Here is a 17,856-nt window from a genome sequence, read left to right on the forward strand (position 1 = left end):
ATGAAAATGCTAAAGGCCAGGGAGCAGTGGTCACTGTCCCCCAGATGCTCACCCACAGATCTGTGACCTGACCTGGTTCATTACCTCGTACTAGATCTAGTATGGCATTCCCCCTAGTCGGCCTGTCGACATACTGTGACAGGAATCCATCCTGGACACGCTTAAACTCTGCCCCATCTAAACCCTTGGAACTAATCAGGTGCCAATCAATATTAGGGAAGTTAAAGTCACCCATGATAACAACCCTGTTATTTTTGCACCTTTCCAAAATCTGCCTCCCAATCTGCTCCTCTGTACCTCTGCTGCTACCAGGGGGCCTATAGAATACCCCCAATAGAGTAACTGCTCCCTTCCTGTTCCTGACTTGCACCCATACTGACTCAAAAGAGGGTCTTGCTACATTACCCACCCTTTCTGTAGCTGTAATAGTATCCCTGACCAGTAATGCCACCTCTCCTCCCCTTTCCCCCCCTCTCTCTCTCCCTTTTAAAGCACTGAAATCCAGGAATATTGAGAATCCATTCCTTCCCTGGTGCCAGCCAAGTCTCTGTAATGGCCACTACATCATAATTCCATGTATGTATCCAAGCTCTCAGTTCATCACCTTTGTTCCTGATGCTTCTTGCATTGAGGTACACACATTTCAGCCCTTCTACCTTACTGTCCTTACACCATTTATTCTGCTTCTCTTTCCTCAAAGCCTCTCTATATGTTAGAGCTGGCTTTACTCCATGCACTCCTTTCACTGTTCTATCGCTCTGGGTCCCATCCCCCTTGCAAATTAGTTTAAACCCTCCCGAACCATGCTAGCAAACCTACCCTTGAGTTCAGGTGCAACCCATCCAATCTGTACAGGTCCCACCTTCCCCAGAAGAGATCCCAATGATCCAAAAATCTAAAACTCTGCCCCCTGCATCAACTCCTCAGCCACACATTCAACTGCCATCTCCTTCAATTCTTACCATCTCTGTCACATAGCACTGGCAGCAATCCTGAGAAGGCCACCCTTGAGGTTCTGTTCTTCAGCCTTCCGCCTAGTTCCCAAAATTCACTCTTCAGGACCTCATTCCTCTTCCTGCCTATGTCATTGGTCCCAACATGTATCACGACTTCTGGTTGCACCCGGTCAGAGACATCCCGGACCCTGGCACCCGGGAGGCAACAAACCATGCGGGTATCCTTCTCACGTCCACAAAATCTCCTGTCTGCTCCCCTGACTATAGAGTCTCCAATGACGACAGCTCTCCTCTTCTCCGTCCCACCCTTCTGCACCACCGGGTCAGACTCAGTGCCGGAGGCCCTGCCACCGTGGCTCACACCTGGTCGGTCGTCCCCGCCAACAGTATCCAGGACGGTAAACTTATTATTCAGGGGAATGGCTACAGGGGTGTTCTGCACTACCTGTCTGCTCACCTTTTCTTTCCCCCCTCTGACTGTCACCCAACAACCTGCTTCCAACAGCCTAGGTGTGACTACCTCCCTGTAGTTCTCATCTATGACTGCCTCATTCTCCCTTATGAATCAAAGGTCATCCAGCTGCTGCTCCAGATTCCTTACACAGTCTTCCAGATCGCCCAGTTGCATACGCTTCTGGCAGTTGTGACTCTGTGGGTGAGAGGCACATCACCATCTCAGGAGGCATTGTAAAGACTAACTGCAAGCAAGTTTGTCCTCCGCCTCTTCTTGTGAAAACCTCTTGAGTCAAAGCCCCACTCCTTCACTGGCTGCTTTGCTTGAGCTATCCCTCTATTTATCTGTTTGAGTTTTTCAAAATGCTTGGTCACCTGACCTCGATTGCCCAATCAGCTGCTTTCTGCTGAGTCTGAGCTATTGAAATCTTGATTGTCTAATCAACGGCTTTCTGCTGATCTATTCAAATCTTGATTGACTTGATTGCACAGACCAACTGCCAGAATCTCTCGAGTCAAAGCCTCAAAGCTCCACTCCTTCACTGGCCCACTCACTAGTTGCTAGAGGTTGTTGGGAAAGGACTAATTTGACACTATCTCATTTTATAACAAAGATGTTCCAGCTTACTATCATTATTGTATAATCTTCTGTATTGTTAATGATAGGAATACCGTACTTAATGTTTTGGTATCAGCTATAAAAATGTAATTCATCTTTCTGGAAATCTTTTTCTCCCTGAGAATTTCACTATCCCTCCCAATATCAGTGTTTATCTTCTGCACATAATGAAGTCTTATTCGCACTCAGACTTAATCCCAATATGAAGGCATGAAAGTGCAATTCTGAGAAATGGCATTGTGTGTTTTCACCCAAGTGTAAAGAATAGTAACATGTGCAGTGTATCAGTGAGTCTGGTTTGCCAGTAGAACTAAAACTGAATGCATGTTAACAACATTGAGGATGGTGAGCCAATAAATTACATTAAAAGAAAGAAAATCTGTTCAAACATTAACATTGTGTGAGGAAGTATTTTTGCAATATAAGTAGAAAAAAAGTTATTGAAAATGTTGATATTAACAATCTGTACAATGTCAGACTGTCAAAAAGCATTTTATTGCGAACACTGCTTTTGAGCTATGGTTGCTATTGTTTCATAGAAAATGGTATTTCGTGAACTTCAGTTCTGAGTGTTATTTGCTTACTTTTACTGTTTGCATGATTTGTTTTTTTTTCCTCTGCACATTGAGTATATGACGGTCCTTTTTTTTTAATGGATTCTAGTGACGCAGCACATAACAAACAAACTATTGGGATTCTTTGTTTTAGGGCTGCCTATAAGGAGATAGATCTCAAGTTTGTATATAATGTACATACTTTGATAATAAATGTAACTTGAATCTCAAATTGAAACAGATAAATATGTCAACTTCCAATTCAAATCCTACTGTCTGTAAAGTCATTTAATGTTCAAAACATTTTTAGACTGAGAATAAATTGTTCTGTCAACCACTATGACAATCTAGTATTAGATCTTAAAGGAAATTTTAAGCCAGATCTTGGTGAATAGTTCTAGCATGTTGAAAAGGCACTTCTTTTTTTTTTATGCAAATCTGCCCGTAAGATGGAGAAATTAAATGATACAGTAGGATTTAAGAATCTTTGGAATTTATTGTTACTTTCTTTCAAAGCACCTGTGGCTTGCAGAAAGAATGTTTGGATTTGTACATTAGTTGCCTTTTGTCAGCAAGTGAAGACATAATTATCAAAAATGGTCTCTTTTTAAATATATGATATTGGTCAATTCAGTCACAGTAGCCAAACACCATCATCTTTCTACATCTGGCAGCTTCTAAATACACGTTGGTGATTCTCACCTTTTCACCAGATCCCCTCCACTGTTACTGGGCTACCTGAATCAAATCTGGTGCTCAGCAAGCAGATTTTTTTCCAGCTAAGTACAAACGTTTGCATGTAAACAACTGGAGCCACAATTTTGGGTTCCATTGCAAACTTTGTTTTCTAGCCATTGACTCCACTAAATTGCCGAAAGTGAAACCCAGGCCGTTTGCAACCTACATGTATATCTGACATTGAGAGACCAATGAGCATATATGTATAACATAACTCAGACTATCTATTTTCACTTCTGCAACATCATCCATCTCTTCACTTATTACCTACAGTCTTAACTCTTCCAATCTAAGCTAGCTCTCTTGTCCTGGTTTAATTTTGATGTGATCCAGAGCTTTCCTATATTCTAAGTGAAATCAACTCACTTTGATTGTGGTTGATGATCTACATTGGGGCCCAATTAAAACCATAAGACATAGGAGCAGAATTCGTCCTCTTTATCTGATTTATTTTTCCTCCCAGCCTCATTTTCCAGCCTTCTCCCCATAACCTTTCAAACCCTTACTATTAAGTAACACTTCATTTTTTTCAAATTCTCATGCTTAGTTTTCAAATACTTCCAAGGCCTCACCTAAGGATGGCATGGTGAAGCAGATGGTAGTGCTACTGCCTCTCCACACAGAGACAGAGGTTCAATCCTGACTTCGGATGCTATTGATGTGGTATTTTCACGGTCTCCCTGTGATCATGTGGGTTTCCTCCAGGTGCTCCGGTTTCCTTCCATATTCCAAAAACGTGCAGGTTATTAGATTAATTGTAAATTACCCATACTGTGATCAGAATGTTGGAAGAATAAAAAGTAAGATTTAAATAGGATTAGATACTTGATAGTGAGACAAAAGGTACTTAATAAACTTAATGAGACAAGGGCCTGCTTTTAATTTTTTTTTATCAACATGGAAACAGACCCTTCTAGCCCAATGAGCCCACAATGCCCAATTACAACCTTGTGACCAATTAACCCACTGACCTGTACTTCTCTGAAATGTGGGAGGAAACTGGAGCACCTGGAAGAAACCCATGTGGTCATGGGAGAATGTACAAATTCCTGACAGACAGCGGCAGGATTGAACCTGAGTCACGAGCGCTGTATTAGCACTAAGCTAATGGCTAAGCGACAGTATTTCTGTGCTATATCACTCAATGACTCCATTCTCATCTCTGAAATACAGTCACTGAGTTTTTGCCAAAACCTATGTCTCCGAGACAACACACTTCCTTGATTCTGACTTCCTCTTCTTCCCCAAGTTTAATTGATACCTATTCCTTAAACTGGTAAATCCTGAAGCTCCAGATTCTGCTCTGTAAACTCATTCTTTTCCTATTCCTTCTTCATACTCTTCCTTGAAGCTGACATTTTAAGACCAAGCTTTTGGTGGTCTGTTTGCTGTCTTTAAAGCTTGGTTATAAAGCAAATTTATATGTTTTAATAGTATTATAGTAACAGAAGTTCTAAATGGTATTGGGAAAGTACCCTTGTCTCATTATTTTTTCTGAAAATAATACTTGTGTCAATTTTAAGGCACCCTTTCTCTCAACATACCTGAAGTGTCTCCACAGTGAGAATGCTAGTAAAGCTGGAGTCTCACAAAGTCAGTGACCTGGTTCATTCCTGGACTAGGATACTGTCCATGGAATTTTCACATTTGACCTGTGACTACTTGGGATTCATCTGGGTTCAATGTCAATTTATTATCAAGATCCATGTATGTTACTATATGCTCCATTTAGATTCAGTGTCCTGCAGGCATTTACAGGAATGAAAATTAAAACAATAGAATTTACAAAAGCAGTGGCAAGCAGCCCATTGGCAAAAGAAGACAACTTATGCTGATAAAAATAATATTGAGAACATGAATTGTAAAGAAAGTGAGTCGAGATCCGACAATCAGTTCAGAGTTGTGATTGGTGCTGAATCAGCAGCCTGATAGTTGTAAGATAATAATTGTTCCTGAACCTGGTGATCTAGAACCTAGGCCTTCTGTACCTCCTGCGCAACGATAGGAGTGAGAAGAGGGCATGGCCTAGATGGTGAGGTCTTTGGATGCGTCAGTGGTGGGGAGAACTTTGCTTGTGATGGACTGGGTTGTGTCCATCACTTTCTCTCGCCTTTTCCATCGCTGTGCTTTAGTGTTTCCATACAAGACCATACTGGGGTCCGGCAGTTTCACCCCATATCTAAAACCGTGCAGGGTGGCAGGTTACCTGGCCATTTAAAAGACACATCGATAGGAGAGATTTGGATGTGTATGGGGCAAACACAGGCAAATGCGACCAGCTCAGTTAGGCATCTTGGTTGGCATGGATGAGTTGGGCCTTTGAGCTTCATTTCCATGCAGTATAACTCTGAGGCTACAGAAGGAAGTTGATTTGGCATAGGATGGCCACTCTTGCAAAGTAAATCATAAAAGTCTCCAATTTCTTGCTCTTCATAGACTTATTATAACAATAGCAAGTAAGTTAGTTTATTTTTGTCACATGTTCTGGGAAGCAGGTTCACAAGATCGATAGAGGACAAAAGGCACTGATTATGAGTGAATGCATCAACCATTTATTTACAGAAAACAGCAAAGCACTTGACCAAACATCTAAATCAATCAAGTACTCATTGAAACCACCCTAAGTTATAAAAGCAATGACACTAAACATTCTCTTCCAGATGTGTACAAAGCTAGGCAGGGAGTTCAACACTTTCTCAAAAATCACCCAAGCCAGAAGCTTTCTTCAGGGTTTTTAATGAGAAGAACTGGTGAAACTGCAGAAAGTTAAGTAATTCAAAACAATGCCGACTCATTGCACACCTGACTATACTAATACTATTGATTATATTGACTATATTAATAATAACGATTATTCTTACAATCGTTATAGACCAAGGTAATACATTGTGTCCTATAGTAATATAGAAACATAGAAAATAGGTGCAGGAGTAGGCCATTCGTATAATCATGGCTGATCATCCAACTCAGAACCCTGTACCAGTCTTCCCTCCATACCCCCTGATCCCTTTAGCCACAAGGGTCATATCTAACTCCCTCTTAAATATGGCCAATGAACTGGCCTCAACTGTTTCCTATGGCAGAGAATTCCACAGATTCACCACTCCCTGTGTGAAGAAGTTTTTCCTAATCTCGGTCCTAAAAGGCTTCCCCTTTATCCTAAACTGTGACCCCTCATTCTGGACTTCCCCAACATCGGGAACAATCTTCCTGCATCTAGCCTGTCCAATCCCTTTAGGATTTTATATGTTTCAATAAGATCCCCCCTCAATCTTCTAAATTCCAACGAGTATAAGCCTAGTTGATCCAGTCTTTCATCAGACGAAAGTCCTGCCATCCCAGGAATCAATCTGGTGAACCTTCTTTGTACTCCCTCTATGGCAAGGATGTCTTTCCTCAGATTAGGGGACCAAAACTGCACACAATACTCCAGGTATGGTCGCACCAAGGCCTTGTACAACTGCAGTAGTACCTCCCTGCTCCTGTACTCGAATCCCCTTGCTATGAATGCCAGCATACCATTTGCCTTTTTCACCGCCTGCTGCACCTGCATGCCCACTTTCAATGACTGGTGCATAATGACACCCAGGTCTCGTTGCACCTCCCCTTTTCCTAATCGGCCACCATTCAGATAATAATCTGTTTTCCTGTTTTTGCCACCAAGGTGGATAACCTCACATTTATCCACATTAAATTGCATCTGCCATGAATTTGCCCACTCACCTAACCTATCCAAGTCACCCTGCATCCTCTTAGCATCCTCCTCACAGCTAACACTGCCGCACAGCTTCGTGTCATCTGCAAACTTGGAGATGCTGCATTTAATTCCTTCATCTAAGTCATTAATATAGATTGTAAACAACTGGGGTCCCAGCACTGAGCCTTGTGGTACCCCACTAGTCACTGCCTGCCATTCTGAAAAGATCCCGTTTATTCCCACTCTTTGCTTCCTGTCTGCCAACCAATTCTCTATCCACATCAATACCTTACCCCCAATACCGTGTGCTTTAAGTTTGCACACTAATCTCCTGTGTGGGACCTTGTCAAAAGCCTTTTGAAAATCCAAATATACCACATCCACTGGTTCTCCCCTATCCACTCTACTAGCTACATTCTCAAAAAATTCTATGAGATTGGTCAGACATGATTTTCCTTTCACAAATCCATGCTGACTTTGTCCAATGATTTCACAGCTTTACAAATGTGCTGTTATCACACCTTTGATAACTGACTCTAGCATTTTCCCCACCACCGATGTTAGGCTAACTGGTCTATAATTCCCCGGTTTCTCTCTCCCTCCTTTTTTAAAAAGCGGGGTTACATTAGCCACCCTCCAATCCTCAGGAACTAGTCCAGAATCTAAAGAGTTTTGAAAAATTATCACTAATGCATCCACTATTTCTTGGGCTACTTCCTTAAGCACTCTGGGATGCAGACCATCTGGCCCTGGGGATTTATCTGCCTTTAATCCCTTCAATTTACCTAACACCACTTCCCTACTAACATGTATTTCCCTCAGTTCCTCCATCTCACTGGACCCTCTGTCCCCTACTATTTCTGGAAGATTATTTATGTCCTCCTTAGTGAAGACAGTTATTCAATTGGTCTGCCATGTCCTTGCTCCCCATAATCAATTCACCTGTTTCCGTCTGTAGGGGACCTACGTTTGTCTTAACCAATCTTTTTCTTTTCACATATCTATAAAAGCTTTTACAGTCAGTTTTTATGTTCCCTGCCAGTTTTCTCTCATAATCTTTTTTCCCTTTCCTAATTAAGCCCTTTGTCCTCCTCTGCTGGACTCTGAATTTCTCCCAGTCCTCAGGTGAGCCACTTTTTCTGGCTAATTTGTATGCTTCTTCTTTGGAATTGATACTATCCCTAATTTCCCTTGTCAGCCACGGGTGCACTACCTTCCTTGATTTATTCTTTTGCCAAACTGGGATGAACAATTGTTGTAGTTCATCCATGCGATCTTTAAATGCTTGCCATTGCATATCCACCGTCAACCCTTTAAGTGTCATTTGCCAGTCTATCTTAGCTAATTCACGTCTCATACCTTCAAAGTTACCCTTCTTTAAGTTCAGAACCTTTGTTTCTGAATTAACTATGTCACTCTCCGTCTTAATGAAGAATTCCACCATATTATGGTCACTCCTTCCCATGGGGCCTCTCACGATGAGATTGCTAATTAACCCTTCCGCACTGCTCAATACCCAGTCTAGAATAGCCTGCTCTGTAGTTGGTTCCTCGACATGTTGGTTCAAAAAACCATCCCGCATACATTCCAAGAAATCCTCTTTCTCAGCACCCTGACCAATTTGGTTCACCCAATCTATATGTAGATTGAAGTCACCCATTATAACTGCTGTTCCTTTATTGCACACATTTCTAATTTCCTGTTTAATGCCATCCCCAACCTGACTACTACTGTTAGGTGGCCTGTACACAACTCCCACCAGCGTTTTCTGCCCCTTAGTGTTATGCAGCTCTACCCATATCGATTCCACATCCTCCTGGCTAATGCTGTGTAGATCATAATGAAACAATAGCTTAATATGATAGACAATAAACAGAACACATCCTTCGAAGCACGTCTACTAAAAGCTTAAGACTCACAGATATTGCTGTTTCAAGGGAAAATAAGGAGTGAATGGAAATGAATGTCTTTCTACCATGGGTGTTTCAGGTCAAAATCCAAATTAACCTGCATAGGAAATGATGTAAGATGAACAGCTCACAAACAGGAAGTCATGTTCAAACCAGGCAAACTGCATCCAAAGTGAACTGCGCCTCTAGGGGGCAGAACAATACTGCTTGTACTGTGAAACCAAGAATCCATCTTAACGTACAAAAGGTCCATTTAAGAGTCTGGTAAGTGGGATAGTCTCCACCCTTGACCCTGATGCTTTCAGGCTTTGTATCTTCTGCCCAACTGGAAAGGGGAGAAGAGAGAATGTCTGGGGAGCGTAAGCTCATTGATTACGCTGGCTGCTCATTGACTGAGGCAGCGTGAAGTATAGACAGAGTCCAGAGAAGGGAATCTGTTGCCTGTGATTTGCTGAGCTGATGTGCAGAGCAGTTGCCATACCAGGCCATTATGCATCCAGACAGAATGCTTTCTATAGTGCATCAATTAAGAGGAGATGGGAACACGTTGAATTTCTTTAGCCTCCCGAGGAAGTTCACAGACATCTATCAACAAAACAGAAAAAAAACTATAGAGTGAATGATAGAAACATCAGAACCCTGAAGCGCCCCCCCCCCCCCCAAGCGGAAGCATCAATCTCCCCCCCCCCCCACTTGTGCCAGCAGAAGCACCAACCCCACTATGCAAGCAATAGAAAAAAGACCCCCAAAGAGACCTGGATCTAGAGCCCATCAAAAATTACAGTTCATAACCCACACTTTGGTATCTCAGACAGTTCTCTCTCTCTCTAGTGAGGAGAGAGAAGTTACTTCTGCAACTGGAGTTGCCAACTTTCTCACTACCAAATAAGGGACAAAAGTAGCAGTCAAATCCGGGACACTTGTGTTTACCCCGAGAAAGACTACAATGACCATGAAGCCTTGCACGGGCACTTGTGTGCGCATGTGTGACGTGCGCATACATGACATGCACATGCGTGTACGTGCCGATTTTTTTTTTCTCTACAAATCGGTTTTGGCTTAATCTTCCCGATTCTGTTAAGTGAAACTACACTGTACATACATTATTTCTACTTTATATCGTACTACTACTACTACGTTGACTCAGGCCTAGGGGGCCGGCGTCTGGCACTTTATATAGGCTGTGTATTTATCATATCATTCCTGCTTTTATTATATGTTAGTGTTATTTTAGGTTTTATGTGTTATTTGGTATGATTTGTTCGGTTATTTTTTGGGTCTGGGAATGCTCAAAAATTTTTCCCATATAAATTAATAGTAATTGCTTCTTTGCTTTACGCCATTTCAGCTTACGAACGGTTTCACAGGAACGCTCTACTTTAGTGGGGGAAATACGGGACAAGGGCCCATATGGGACAAACCAACTTAGCCCAATATATGGGATGCCCCGGCAAATACGGGACAGTTGGCAACCCTATCTGCAACAATGAGAGCGGAGAGCAGCAACTCGCTCTTTCGATGTTGGAATCTTCCGTGGCCCTTCTCCAACCCCCTGTGCTTGAGTCCGGAAACCTCCTTCCGACAGCAGCACACACCACATGCTCTCTCGATGTTTCAATCTCCCACCATGCTTCAATCAGTGAGGCATTGGTGAGCTTCCTTAGCTGTGACATCCACATGGTTGGATCAGGATGGGATATTGGTGATGTTTGCACCTGGGAACTTGGAGCTCTCAGCCACCTTAAACTTAACACTGTTGATGTAGACAGGAGAAGCGCACCGCCTCCCCTTCCTGAAGTCCATGACAGTCCCCTTTGTTTTGTTGATTACACTGGCTGCTTTACCAAGGCAGTGGGAAGTGTAATCAGAATCCATGGAGGGGATTGGGGGGCAGGCTGGATTTCGTTATGTTTGTAGGTCACCATAGACACCACACAAAGTTAGCTTTGCCCCAGCCTTGCCTTTTGTACTTGCTGCAACTAATTCCACTGTAAACCCAGTAAAATCAATGTGGTTCCACTGTAATTATCGGCAAATGTAACAGTAAGAGGGCAGGACTAACGTCATTTTGCACACAAAAAAATGCCACATTCTTAGTTTAGCAGGACATCATGGTTACATTTTGTGCCTTGAAACACAGTTAATTTTGGCTAACATGAAGTAATTGTAATTGGAAGCAGGTCATCAGCCTGCTTTCTATTGCACATGTTTGAATTCCCTGTGCTTACAAAGTGAATTGGCTTTTGAGAACTAGCTTCCAACAAGACATGTGTTTGACTCACAGCTGCATGGATTGTTTTCTTTTGGAAGGGAAAAGCAAACAAGGAGGCTTTATAAGTATGATTTATAATATATATCTGTATAAATTTTAAAAATCTGCCACTCTGTGCTTTACTTTTGATCTGTCATGCCTGCAGTGTCATGGAAATACCGAAGCAGAAAGCAGTGCTGAGGAAGCAGTTATTCTTGCTAGCCACATGGAGCAGAGGTTCGGTTAATTAGGTGGAACTAGCGTTACAAATTGGTGCGATCGCAGCCATTGGAAGTGCACACTGGAACTGAGCCCCTCACCCCTGTGACATGATAAATGTGGTGAGCAGAGCAGGCCTCTTTCTTTCCAGTATACGGAGATTGCAGCACATAATGTCCCTCGTGCTTCTGAGTGATTAGAGGCGACTGCAGTTATTAATTCTGCTTGGAAGAAAGTTTGCCTTGCAAAGGCAAAACAAATATGGGTTCGCTTCCATCACTTGTTGGTGTGGAAATTTTGTCCCCTGAAAACTGATCTCTTACGCACTCTCTCTCACACTTTCACGCAAAGTTTTCTTATGCATTTTACAAGGGTGGGCTATTGAGTGGCGGCGAAAGTGTGCGCGCTAACACACAGCTCTCACCTAGTGTGCAGCAGCATGAGTGTGCATTCACAAAGGCCAACAAGTGTGTAATAATGTAACACAGAGCCTACTAAGTGTACAACTGTGTGAGTGTGCACTCATAGATGCCACTGAATGTGCAGCACTGTGACTGTGCACTGACACACAGACCCACTAAGTGTGCAGTAATATGAGTGTGTACTGACATACTGCTCGCACCCAGTGTGTAACATTGTGAGTGTGCAAGGATGTTCATCTCCTGGGTAAATCCTTGCTGCTTATTATAGAGGACCCCCAACAAAGTTGTCAGCTGCTGATCTCAGATGGCACAGTGAAAGACCAGTTGTAAAAGAGTGAATGTACTCCTGGAAAGCTGATGAATTTGTCATCCCTCACATGGCATCATGCAGAAGGATTAAATTTACAGTTGCAGCCTTCCCAATGCATTGTGCATGGTTCATATTGGGAATACTGCCACTAACACCCTCATACAAAAGTGGCACGTGTTCCACTTTCTTTAACAAGTTTTTAGTGTATAAACCTCAAGCCTTGTCAAATTTTCAATAACCAGCTAGCAGTGTGATAGTTGTTAATGATTGTCAATCAAATGGAAACTAAACAATTAATATATTAAATTGTAAATACAGATTCTGCAGATGCTGGAAATCCAGAGCAACACAAACAAAAAGCTGGAGGAACTCAGCAGGTCAGCCAGCATCTGTGGAAAGGAAAGGAATAAAGAGTAGACGGTTCAGGCCGAGGCCCTTTATCTGTGGAGGAATAAAGCTTATTTGTGTGTTGGCATCCCACACATGACTCTTTGAATGTCGTTTGGTAAATTACCAAGCTGTGAAACACTCCAAGTAACAAGGACACTTTGAAATAAGTATTCCATGTAACCTTCCTTCTTTAGAAGTACAATTGATGTTGGAGAGATATACAGGATGAATTTTCTTACTTTACATTTTTCTTTTTTTCCCCCTTATTCTGCTGTCTTCCCATTTTCAAATTGATTTGACCAAGAATTTGCCACATCATTGCAGTCTCCTCTTTGGCTCTTCCTGTATATAGCTTTGAATTGTGAAACAAATATTTCATCCCTTTCCAGACCCGGATCCCCAGTGCCCTGTTTGCCTTTATTGGTAAAGATACGGATGCTAAGGGTGCAGGAAGCTGAGGGTGCAAGTTGTCCATGAAGTGTCATGTACTTCAGCAAATCTGAACTTTGAGAACGAACTCTGCTGTCTTTCTGTGAAAGATCTCACTTCATGTACAAGCAACTATAATTGCCTTCCTTTCAGACCCTCTCTCTCCCTCCACAGTCCCTGCCGAAGCAGCCTCAAATCTATCAAGGACATTTGCTTTGAAAATCACTCCACAAAAGGTTATACTGAGTCCAAATTATAGAATATAGCACAGTCATCACAGGAACAGGTCCTTCGGCCCATAGTGTTGTGCTGAAATAATTAAACTAGTGATTAAACACTTAATTAAACTAATTCCTTCTGCCCACACAATATACATTTGCACATTCCTGTGCCTATGTAAATGCCTGTATTGTATTTGCCTCTTGTGCTACTGGCAGTGGATTCCAGGCTCCCATTACTTTCTGTGTAAAACTAAAACTTGCCCACACATCTCATCTGAATGTACCCTCTCTCAACTTAAATGTCTGCCCTCTAGTATTGGGCATTTCTTTGCTGAAATAAAGATAACTGCTGTCTACTTTCTGCCTCTCAGAATCATACAAACTTCTGTTAGGTCTTCCTTCAGCCTCAGCCACTCCAGAGAAAAAAAGTCCGATTTTGTACGACTTCTCCTTGTCCCTCATATGCTATAACCCAGGCAGTGTCCTGGTAAATCTCGTCTGTGCCTCCTCCAAAGCGCCACATCCTGTGCTGCAGTTGTGGCTTAACCAGACTTCTATAAAGCTGAAATGCAAAGTTCTGACTTTTGAACTTGCTGCCTCACCCAAGAAAGGCAAGATGCCACATACCTTCTTTACCAGCCTGTCGAGCTGTGCAGCTGCACTCAGTGAGCTATGCTCTAGTACTGAGTCTGAGTGTTAGAGCAAATGAAGACAACAAATGGTAGATTCTCAGTTAGATGCTTGCCAAGTATTCCACTCTGAGCTACTTTTGCAGGTAATGTTTCATTTGGATTCATGATACCCTCTTTTAAATCAGGGGTTCCCAACTTGGCAACCCCTGCTTTAAATGTACTCACCGATTGCATGTTAATTGCTTTCATCCACAGCCACGCAGAATGACCAGCTTTCCTGCACACAGGTTCGAACCAGTGAGGACGTTGAGCTAATGAATAAAGATTACAGGGAAATGATCAGGGGGAATGGAACTGATAAGATTTCTCTGAGAACCAACGTAGACTGAGTGACTGAACAGGTCGTTTATATGTACAGGTCCTACTAATGGGTGTGTAATAACGATGAAGTGCCATGACTCTCTCTTCCCTTTTTGTCCTTTCACTCCCTACAGCTATTGACAAAATCTGTGGGAAGATGATATTACTGCATATGTGAGCCACCATGCAGACTGCGTAGGTGGGCTCTGTTCGGATAATTAATTGCCTTTTCTTTGCAAGCTCTGGTTACAGACTCCGCTGCCCTTCGAAATTTCTCTTTGTACTCGGACCAAAAGCACAATTCAAAATTTATCCACTGCCCTTAAAGAGGAGCAATCCCAACTTGTATTTCCTCATGATATAAATTAGATGGGATTAAGCTGCTGAACGTAATTTAATAAATAACTGTCAGTGGTGAGCCAGCACGCAGCAGGGTGGTGCAGCTCGTCGAACTGCTGCCGCCCATCTCAAGGGACCAAAATTCGATCCTGACCTTGGGTTTTGTCTACATGGAGCATGCACGTTCCCCTTGTGACTGTATTGGTTTTTCTACATTCAAATAAAATCAAATGATTCAATTTAGTATCTTTGCAGACATCCACAAAATGAGAAACCCAAAAGAATGACAGGAATGTCAGAGCCCCAAAGCCCCTCCCTATGCACAAGCAGCAGAAGAAGCATCAACACTCCCCCCCCCCCCTTGTGTCGGCAGAAGCACTGACCCCCACACTCCCCCACCATGCAAGCAATACCAAAAGCCTCTTAAAGAGACCTTGATCTAGAGTTCAGGAGTACTCCACTTACATCCTATGTCCACGGGATGAGCTTGTGGGTAAATACCTTCACCACTGTAAATTAGTCCTAGTGCATACAGTAAGTTAGAGGTCGATTGCATGGGCAAGAGGAGTTGATAGGAAAGTGGCGAGGAAAAAAAACAGAATATTTACAAATAACTGATGGTTAGCACAGACTCATTGGACTGAATAGCCTGTGCAGCGCTGTATAACTCTAGCTATGTTGGAGATATAACCATATAGATAGAGGGGCAGCATGGCAACGTAGCTGTTAGCACTGTTGCTTAACTGTGCCAGCGATCATCGATTGGGGTTTGATTCCCGCCACTCGCTGTTAGGAGTTTGTGTGTTCATGGCGTGACTGTGTGGGTTTCCTCAGGTGCTCCAGTTTCCTCCCACATTCCAAATTCGTATGGTCAGGGTTCATAAGTTGGGGGTATGTTACCTTGGTGTCGGGAATGTGGCAATACCTGTGGGTTGCCCTGAAAAATGACCCTCAGATTGTGTTGATCGTTGATGCAAAATGCTGCGTTTCACTGTATGAAATCATTCAGATGAGTTGCTCGGGCGGTTGATGGCTGAGATGTTCTCTGATCTAGGCAGTTTACTTGCAAATGTTTCGTCACCAGGCAAGGACACACCGTCAGTGGGCTGTTGATTGTACTGTGTCCCCTGAATACTTGGCCTTTAGCTGATTGAAAACTGTATATAGGCCAAGCAAAGGACACACCGCAATCAACAGCACACTGACAAAGGCTCCTTGCATGGTGACGAAGTTCTTACAAGCAAATTGCCAACAGTGGAGAACAACTCAACCCAATTTCACTGTATGTTTGATATTTCACTCTACATATGACAGATAAAGCTAGTAACTCTAAAGACAGAGAACAAGAGTTTTTTAGACAGGGAGGGCTGTGGGGTCAGAGGCAGAAAGTGTCTCTGGTGTGGAGAATTGGACTGTTCTTAATGAATGACAGAGCAGTTCTGAAGAGCTGCTGCCTGCCTCTATTTATATGCTGAGAACACAGAGATATTGCTGCCATGTAAAAGCATGGGTTCTTGAAAGTAAGTTGTGGAAAATTACTCTTTGTTAAATCAATTTTATTAGTTATTAACTACATAGCGACTGTCGCCACCCCTGAAACACATCCCAATTCATCAGTATTTCATCCCCAGGCCTGTTGAGGTACAGTCCTCTGTGTGCCACATGTCATTCAGCATCTGAGTGAAGTGATTATTCTGTTTGGTGTCATTTGTAGTCTGTTAGTTAATATGGGTGTACCGGAGTGTTTCTGCCCTGAACAACAATGTACCCTTTTCAAGAAGCAAGAAGGCAGCAATTAAAAATAGAAATGCTGTGAATGTTCCCAGTTCGAGGTGAGAAACAGATGCTAATTCTGACACCTCTACTCCACCCACTGAATGTACAGAACAGTGGTAGCTTATTCAGCCTGCATGATCAAAGCCAATGTTTATGCTCCACCCAAGCCTCCTCCTAGCCTTTGTCACTTAATCCTATCAGTATGTAACTCATTGCTTCCTGTCATGTTAATTTTCCCTTAGCAAGTTTCACTAAAAAATGTAATAAATTAATTTGAAGAGTTTTCCTGAATTCTGATTGAAAATAGTAATTACCATCTCACTTTAGAATCATTTATCCGGTCCTCCACTGCCCTCCCCAGGCCTCACACCTCTGCACCTACCCATTCATAAGGTTAAAGGACCTTCCATCAGCCCGCATCAAGATTTGAAATTGAGTGCTTCATTGACGATAGATCCAATTTGCTACAATAAACCAGTGCGGTGAAGGTTTGCAATTGTGGAATGTTTACCAAAAAGCTCAGCCAGTTGTAATAAATCACTTGCTTTTAAAATGAAATGGCTTCAAGGCACTGCTGCTTTGCCATATTAAATTTTCTATGTTTTGTTATTACAATCTGTGATTACTTCCCAAATGCTTTCCAATTTTCCAAGCACAGTTTTCCACCTGCCAAACTTCCAGTTCATTTACCAATTTCCATTAATCTTTCAACTGAGTGTGAGTTTATCAGAATGTGGAAAGCCCAACAACGAAGTCCTTAAAAATGACAAGAACAGTTTTTGTATATGTTTATCCTGCTCCTAATGATTATAACTGCCAATCCATAAAATATAAATTATTCATCCATTGGATCAATATTGTAACTGTATTTTACAATGGTATAAAGCGTAAATGGTTAGGAGGAAGTATTAGGGCTTGACACTTCTCCTCATTATCCTCGCTGTGTTCCTCGATATTTTTCCTCTACATCAGAATGAGAATTGAACATCAATGAAATCATTCAGATGCATCACATTATTTAGATCATTAATCTTGACCCTGAGTGTCCTACGCACAGATGTCTACTCTATATTCAAGTATATTTCAGGCTTCAACTCCCTGACATTTTAGCATATGATTTAATTTATGTTCAAGAGGGGAGGTGTTTGGTGTTTGCAGGGATGTGCAGATTCGTTTGGTTACATAACAGTTCTACAAAGCAATGCTTAGTTATGTAGCCATGACGTGTGTGAGAGGCTACTTAAATGTAAAGAATTGTGTTAAACTTGGGTCCATAAACACGATAAAATCTGGAAATCCAAAGCAATGCACACGAGATGCTGGAGGAACTCAGCAGGCCAGGCAGCATCTATGGAAAGGAGTAAAGAGTTGACATTTCGGGCTGAGACATTTCACCGGGATCCATAATACCTTTGAGTTTAATATGCTTTTCTCATGTCTTTTGAAATTTGGGGGAAATTTAAGGAAGCATCAACACTTTTTATGTGGTAAAAATCTGGATGCCTTCCTCAGAGCATTATTTCTTCCATACAGTCATATGTATAATGACATTTACTCATTCTCAGCACCACAGTAGCATA

The 17,856-nt window shown here is 42.2% G+C and overlaps 1 protein-coding gene across 3 annotated transcripts in view; it reads left to right on the top strand.

Annotated features, from left to right (window-relative positions):
- The window catches only part of LOC140198006 (Krueppel-like factor 12), a 304,097-nt gene that overhangs the window by 202,972 nt on the left and 83,269 nt on the right, over positions 1-17,856 (top strand). The window lies entirely within an intron of this gene.

Source organism: Mobula birostris, chromosome 5 (genome assembly GCF_030028105.1).
Source record: "Mobula birostris isolate sMobBir1 chromosome 5, sMobBir1.hap1, whole genome shotgun sequence".
Lineage (NCBI taxonomy): Eukaryota > Metazoa > Chordata > Chondrichthyes > Myliobatiformes > Myliobatidae > Mobula > Mobula birostris.